This window comes from Oncorhynchus masou, chromosome 14 (genome assembly GCF_036934945.1).
Source record: "Oncorhynchus masou masou isolate Uvic2021 chromosome 14, UVic_Omas_1.1, whole genome shotgun sequence".
In the NCBI taxonomy this organism is placed as follows: Eukaryota; Metazoa; Chordata; class Actinopteri; order Salmoniformes; family Salmonidae; genus Oncorhynchus; species Oncorhynchus masou.
This window is the reverse complement of record NC_088225.1, coordinates 34905149-34913703: the sequence shown is the minus strand read 5'-3', so window position 1 is coordinate 34913703 and position 8555 is coordinate 34905149. Positions and strand designations below refer to the sequence as shown.

At 46.3% G+C, this 8555-nt stretch overlaps 1 long non-coding RNA gene across 1 annotated transcript; it reads left to right on the top strand.

Annotated features, from left to right (window-relative positions):
- Nucleotides 1-3056: 3056 nt before the first annotated feature.
- Nucleotides 3057-4668, top strand: LOC135554806 (uncharacterized). The gene is made up of 2 exons (XR_010457746.1): nt 3057-4008; nt 4089-4668. It is a non-coding gene; the product is annotated as an uncharacterized LOC135554806 (long non-coding RNA).
- The last annotated feature ends 3887 nt before the right edge of the window (nt 4669-8555 follow it).

Sequence of the window (8555 nt, the reverse complement as noted above, 5' to 3'; positions counted from 1 at the left end):
AGACGTGTAGTCCACTTGTCATTCCAATCTCCTTTGCATTAGCGTAGCCTCTTCTGTAGCCTGTCAACTATGTGTCTATCTATCCCTGTTCTCTCCTCTCTGCACAGACCATACAAACGCTCCACACCGCGTGGCCGCGGCCACCCTAATCTGGTGGTCCCAGCGCGCACGACCCACGTGGAGTTCCAGGTCTCCGGTAGCCTCTGGAACTGCCGATCTGCGGCCAACAAGGCAGAGTTCATCTCAGCCTATGCCTCCCTCCAGTCCCTCGACTTCTTGGCACTGACGGAAACATGGATCACCACAGATAACACTGCTACTCCTACTGCTCTCTCTTCGTCCGCCCACGTGTTCTCGCACACCCCGAGAGCTTCTGGTCAGCGGGGTGGTGGCACCGGGATCCTCATCTCTCCCAAGTGGTCATTCTCTCTCTCTCCCCTTACCCATCTGTCTATCGCCTCCTTTGAATTCCATGCTGTCACAGTTACCAGCCCTTTCAAGCTTAACATCCTTATCATTTATCGCCCTCCAGGTTCCCTCGGAGAGTTCATCAATGAGCTTGATGCCTTGATAAGCTCCTTTCCTGAGGACGGCTCACCTCTCACAGTCCTGGGCGACTTTAACCTCCCCACGTCTACCTTTGACTCATTCCTCTCTGCCTCCTTCTTTCCACTCCTCACCTCTTTTGACCTCACCCTCTCACCTTCCCCCCCTACTCACAAGGCAGGCAATACGCTCGACCTCATCTTTACTAGATGCTGTTCTTCCACTAACCTCATTGCAACTCCCCTCCAAGTCTCCGACCACTACCTTGTATCCTTTTCCCTCTCGCTCTCATCCAACACTTCCCACACTGCCCCTACTCGGATGGTATCGCGCCGTCCCAACCTTCGCTCTCTCTCCCCCGCTACTCTCTCCTCTTCCATCCTATCATCTCTTCCCTCTGCTCATACCTTCTCCAACCTATCTCCTGATTCTGCCTCCTCAACCCTCCTCTCTTCCCTTTCTGCATCCTTTGACTCTCTATGTCCCCTATCCTCCAGGCCGGCTTGGTCCTCCCCTCCCGCTCCGTGGCTCGATGACTCATTGCGAGCTCACAGAACAGAGCTCCGGGCAGCCGAGCGGAAATGGAATGGAGGAAAACGGAGGAAAATGGAGGAAAACTCGCCTCCCTGCGGACCTGGCATCCTTTCACTCCCTCCTCTCTACATTTTCCTCCTCTGTCTCTGCTGCTAAAGCCACTTTCTACCACTCTAAATTCCAAGCATCTGCCTCTAACCCTAGGAAGCTCTTTGCCACCTTCTCCTCCCTCCTGAATCCTCCTCCCCCTCCCCCCCCTCCTCCCTCTCTGCAGATGACTTCGTCAACCATTTTGAAAAGAAGGTCGACGACATCCGATCCTCGTTTGCTAAGTCAAACGACACCGCTGGTTCTGCTCACACTGCCCTACCCTGTGCTCTGACCTCTTTCTCCCCTCTCTCTCCAGATGAAATCTCGCTTCTTGTGACGGCCGGCCGCCCGACAACCTGCCCGCTTGACCCTATCCCCTCCTCTCTTCTCCAGACCATTTCCGGAGACCTTCTCCCTTACCTCACCTCGCTCATCAACTCATCCCTGACCGCTGGCTACGTCCCTTCCGTCTTCAAGAGAGCGAGAGTTGCACCCCTTCTGAAAAAACCTACACTCGATCCCTCCGATGTCAACAACTACAGACCAGTATCCCTTCTTTCTTTTCTCTCCAAAACTCTTGAACGTGCCGTCCTTGGCCAGCTCTCCCGCTATCTCTCTCAGAATGACCTTCTTGATCCAAATCAGTCAGGTTTCAAGACTAGTCATTCAACTGAGACTGCTCTTCTCTGTATCACGGATGCGCTCCGCACTGCTAAAGCTAACTCTCTCTCCTCTGCTCTCATCCTTCTAGACCTATCGGCTGCCTTCGATACTGTGAACCATCAGATCCTCCTCTCCACCCTCTCCGAGTTGGGCATCTCCGGCGCGGCCCACGCTTGGATTGCGTCCTACCTGACAGGTCGCTCCTACCAGGTGGCGTGGCGAGAATCTGTCTCCTCGCCACGCGCTCTCACCACTGGTGTCCCCCAGGGCTCTGTTCTAGGCCCTCTCCTATTCTCGCTATACACCAAGTCACTTGGCTCTGTCATAACCTCACATGGTCTCTCCTATCATTGCTATGCAGACGACACACAATTAATCTTCTCCTTTCCCCCTTCTGATGACCAGGTGGCGAATCGCATCTCTGCATGTCTGGCAGACATATCAGTGTGGATGACGGATCACCACCTCAAGCTGAACCTCGGCAAGACGGAGCTGCTCTTCCTCCCGGGGAAGGACTGCCCGTTCCATGATCTCGCCATCACGGTTGACAACTCCATTGTGTCCTCCTCCCAGAGCGCTAAGAACCTTGGCGTGATCCTGGACAACACCCTGTCGTTCTCAACCAACATCATGGCGGTGGCCCGTTCCTGTAGGTTCATGCTCTACAACATCCGCAGAGAGTACGACCCTGCCTCACACAGGAAGCGGCGCAGGTCCTAATCCAGGCACTTGTCATCTCCCGTCTGGATTACTGCAACTCGCTGTTGGCTGGGCTCCCTGCCTGTGCCATTAAACCCCTACAACTCATCCAGAACGCCGCAGCCTGTCTGGTGTTCAACCTTCCCAAGTTCTCTCACGTCACCCCGCTCCTCCGCTCTCTCCACTGGCTTCCAGTTGAAGCTCGCATCCGCTACAAGACCATGGTGCTTGCCTACGGAGCTGTGAGGGGAACGGCACCGCAGTACCTCCAGGCTCTGATCAGGCCCTACACCCAAGCAAGGGCACTGCGTTCATCCACCTCTGGCCTGCTCGCCTCCCTACCATTGAGGAAGTACAGTTCCCGCTCAGCCCAGTCAAAACTGTTCGCTGCTCTGGCCCCCCAATGGTGGAACAAACTCCCTCACGACGCCAGGACAGCGGAGTCAATCACCACCTTCCGGAGACACCTGAAACCCCACCTCTTCAAGGAATACCTAGGATAGGATAAGTAATCCTTCTCACCCCCCCTTAATGATTTAGATGCACTATTGTAAAGTGGCTGTTCCACTGGATGTCAGAAGGTGAATTCACCAATTTGTAAGTCGCTCTGGATAAGAGCGTCTGCTAAATGACTTAAATGTAAATGTTAAATGTCATTCCATCCTTTCACTAAATGGTAGTAACACTCTGAAGTCATTCCATCCTTTCACTAAATGGTAGTAACACTAAGTCATTCCTTCCTTTCACTAAATGGTAGTAACACTAAGTCATTCCATCCTTTCACTAAATGGTAGTAACACTAAGTCATTCCTTCCTTTCACTAAATGGTAGTAACACTAAGTCATTCCATCCTTTCACTAAATGGTAGTAACACTAAGTAATTCCATCCTTTCACTAAATGGTAGTAACACTAAGTCATTCCATCCTTTCACTAAATGGTAGTAACACTAAGTCATTCCTTCCTTTCACTAAATGGTAGTAACACTAAGTCATTCCATCCTTTCACTAAATGGTAGTAACACTAAGTCATTCCATCCTTTCACTAAATGGTAGTAACACTAAGTCATTCCTTCCTTTCACTAAATGGTAGTAACACTAAGTCATTCCATCCTTTCACTAAATGGTAGTAACACTAAGTCATTCCTTCCTTTCACTAAATGGTAGTAACACTAAGTCATTCCATCCTTTCACTAAATGGTAGTAACACTAAGTCATTCCATCCTTTCACTAAATGGTAGTAACACTAAGTCATTCCATCCTTTCACTAAATGGTAGTAAGTCAGTGACACACACACTGGACACAACAACTAAAGCTCTAAAGTAACTTTTTATTGGCAGATGCCTCATTTAAATGTTTTGGATTTTGATGAAAGGAAATCCCATAAAGCCTTCTGGCCAGGACTTTATTATGGCATCTTCTGATTGGGTGTCTCAGATCAGGACTTTGTTATGACATCTTCTGATTGGGTGTCTCAGGTCAGGACTTTGTTATGACATCTTCTGATTGGGTGTCTCAGGTCAGGCCTTTGTTATGGCATCTTCTGATTGGGTGTCAGGTCAGGTCTGAGCCATGATGAGAATGTGTCTCTGTCTATTTCCAGCCCTGCCATTTCTACCTGTCCTGATCTAGTGTTTGACCCCTGACCTCCTCACACCGTCTCACTGTCCATGTCTGCTTTTAGCTCCCACCTCTACTTCACTGTGTTATAATGGACCTTATGCTTGTTATGTCACCTCTGTAACCAGGTATCAAACATCCTGACCTTTCTGACCCTGTCCCATGGTCCTACATCACTGTGTTATAATGGACCTTATGCTTGTTATGTCACCTCTGTAACCAGGTATCAAACATACTGACCTTTCTGACCCTGTCCCATGGTCCTACATCACTGTGTTATAATGGACCTTATGCTTGTTATGTCACCTCTGTAACCAGGTATCAAACATACTGACCTTTCTGACCCTGTCCCATGGCCCTACTTTCTAGAACTGAACATTTAAAGTCCTCTGAGTTTTGTTTACTGTCCATTTACTCATTTACTATTTGTATTGTTGTGTATTGGAGTTGTGCCGCAGAGCATCATGGGGGTTTGTATGTGTTGAGATGATCCCGTTCCAGATAAATGGTTGAACTGATTCCTGTCTCCCGTCTCATCATTATTGAATTGTTATACAGACATGGTTATGAAACCTACAAAACATAACAAAAGATTGGCGATGAGTCTGAATCTACAGGAACTATTCTGTCTGGAAGAAGTTGGTTTATCAACTGTTTGAAAATGTTATTTTCTGTGGTACAGTCTAGGCTAATGTTAACACAGTGGATTGCTAGCAGAGGCAAGTGCATAGTGGAGCTAACAGAGAGAGTTAACATCATCATGGAGGGAAGTGCATAGTGGAGCTAACAGAGAGAGTTAACATCATCATGGAGGGAAGTGGAGCTAACAGAGAGAGTTAACATCATCATGGAGGGAAGTGGAGCTAACAGAGAGAGTTAACATCATCATGGAGGGCAGAAAAAGACTCGAGACTGATGTCGGAGCGGGAAAACAACGTGATTAAAAAGGGAGGACATTTATTCAACTGTGAAGAAATTAAAAACTACTAAATGAGCGAAGTGAATGTAGATCACGTGACTGAGGAACCTATTGCTGTGGTTGAGGACAATACTGAAGTGGATGAAGATCACGTGACTGAGGAACATATTGCTGTGGTTGAGGACAATACTGAAGTGGATGAAGATCACGTGACTGAGGAACATATTGCTGTGGTTGTGGACAATACTGAAGTGGATGAAGATCACGTGACTGAGGAACATATTGCTGTGGTTGAGGACAATACTGAAGTGGATGAAGATCACGTGACTGAGGAACATATTGCTGTGGTTGAGGACAATACTGAAGTGGATGAAGATCACGTGACTGAGGAACATATTGCTGTGGTTGAGGACAATACTGAAGTGGATGAAGATCACGTGACTGAGGAACATATTGCTGTGGTTGAGGACAATACTGAAGTGAATTTAGATCACGTGACTGAGGAACATATTGCTGTGGTTGAGGACAATACTGAAGTGAATGTAGATCACGTGACTGAGGAACATATTGCTGTGGTTGAGGACAATACTGAAGTGGATGAAGATCACGTGACTGAGGAACATATTGCTGTGGTTGAGGACAATCAGGATCCTATTGAGAAATGAAAAATGTCTGGAATTGATGGAAGCATAGGAAAGTTTGATGAAAGTATTGAGCAGGGGACCTCATATACAGAACGGTTTGAATATTCTGTTCTTGCAAATGACATTGTTGAGGACAACATTGTACCTACAGTTTTTAGTGTAATGGGGCCAAAGACATGTAATTTACTAGTCAGACTGTTACATCCAGACAGAACAGGTAATAAGACGTATGGGGATATTGTGGAGATACTTAAAGGACCTGTTTCACCAGAACCACTAGTTAATACTTAAAGGACATGTTTCACCAGAACCACTAGTTAATACTGAAAGGACCTGTTTCACCAGAACCACTAGTTAATGCTGAAAGGACATGTTTCACCAGAACCACTAGTTAATACTGAAAGGACCTGTTTCACCAGAACCACTAGTTAATACTGAAAGGACCTGTTTCACCAGAACCACTAGTTAATGCTGAAAGGACCTGTTTCACCAGAACCACTAGTTAATGCTGAAAGGACCTGTTTCACCAGAACCACTAGTTAATACAGAAAGGACCTGTTTCACCAGAACCACTAGTTAATACTTAAAGGACATGTTTCACCAGAACCACTAGTTAATACTTAAAGGACCTGTTCCACCAGAACCACTAGTTAATGCTTAAAGGACATGTTTCACCAGAACCACTAGTTAATGCTGAAAGGACCTGTTTCACTAGAACCACTAGTTAATACTGAAAGGACCTGTTTCACCAGAACCACTAGTTAATGCTGAAAGGACCTGTTTCACCAGAACCACTAGTTAATGCTTAAAGGACCTGTTTCACCAGAACCACTAGTTAATACTTAAAGGACATGTTTCACCAGAACCACTAGTTAATACTGAAAGGACCTGTTTCACCAGAACCACTAGTTAATGCTGAAAGGACCTGTTTCACCAGAACCACTAGTTAATACTTAAAGGACCTGTTTCACCAGAACCACTAGTTAATGATGAAAGGACCTGTTTCACCAGAACCACTAGTTAATGCTGAAAGGACCTGTTTCACCAGAACCACTAGTTAATGCTGAAAGGACCTGTTTCACCAGAACCACTAGTTAATACTGAAAGGACCTGTTTCACCAGAACCACTAGTTAATACTTAAAGGACCTGTTTCACCAGAACCACTAGTTAATGCTGAAAGGACCTGTTTCACCAGAACCACTAGTTAATACTTAAAGGACCTGTTTCACCAGAACCACTAGTTAATACTGAAAGGACCTGTTTCACCAGAACCACTAGTTAATGCTGAAAGGACCTGTTTCACCAGAACCACTAGTTAATGCTGAAAGGACCTGTTTCACCAGAACCACTAGTTGATGCTGAAAGGACCTGTTTCACCAGAACCACTAGTTAATGCTGAAAGGACCTGTTTCACCAGAACCACTAGTTAATACTTAAAGGACATGTTTCACCAGAACCACTAGTTAATACTGAAAGGACCTGTTTCACCAGAACCACTAGTTAATACTGAAAGGACCTGTTTCACCAGAACCACTAGTTAATACTGAAAGGACCTGTTTCACCAGAACCACTAGTTAATACTTAAAGGACCTGTTTCACCAGAACCACTAGTTAATACTGAAAGGACCTGTTTCACCAGAACCACTAGTTAATACTGAAAGGACCTGTTTCACCAGAAACACTAGTTAATGCTGAAAGGACCTGTTTCACCAGAACCACTAGTTAATGCTGAAAGGACCTGTTTCACCAGAACCACTAGTTAATGTTGAAAGGACCTGTTTCACCAGAACCACTAGTTAATGCTGAAGGACATTTTTCACCAGAACCACTAGTTAATGCTTAAAGGACCTGTTTCACCAGAACCACTAGTTAATACTGAAAGGACCTGTTTCACCAGAACCACTAGTTAATGTTGAAAGGACCTGTTTCACCAGAACCACTAGTTAATACTGAAAGGACCTGTTTCACCAGAACCACTAGTTAATACTGAAAGGACCTGTTTCACCAGAACCACTAGTTAATGCTGAAAGGCTCAGGTTCCACAGGAGACAACAGGAAGAGGGAGAATCAGTACCAATGTTTGCTGCTGCAGTAAAGAAACTATCAGAACACTGAGTTGAATGGTGTTCTAAATGACATCATAAGAGACAGACTAGAATGTGGCTACGGAGTGAAGATACACCAGAGAGACTGTTGACTGAAAGTCATCTGACCTTGGTGAAGGACATTGAAATCACTGTGTCCATGGAACTAGCTGCTGAAGAGGCTCAACCAGTTGAGTTCCTCAGGAACTTAGTGGGTTCATCTAACAAGCCTAATCAACAGCTGATACATTGTAATCTCATGTACAGGATATACCTTCCACATAGAAAACATAATTTAATGAAAACCATAACCTCTCCTCTGTGTGATCTATGTAATCAAGGTGCCTTGGGCTCCTTTAATCATGTGTACTGGGAGTGACCAGGGGACATATGTACTGGGACTGACCAGGGGACATATGTACTGGGAGTGACCAGGGGACATATGTACTGGGAGTGACCAGGGGACATATGTACTGGGAGTGACCAGGGGACATATGTACTGGGAGTGACCAGGGGACATGTGTACTGGGAGTGACCAGGGGACATATGTACTGGGAGTGACCAGGGGACATATGTACTGGGAGTGACCAGGGGACATGTGTACTGGGAGTGACCAGGGGACATATGTACTGGGAGTGACCAGGGGACATATGTACTGGGAGTGACCAGGGGACATATGTACTGGGAGTGACCAGGGGACATATGTACTGGGAGTGACCAGGGGACATATGTACTGGGAGTGACCAGGGGACATATG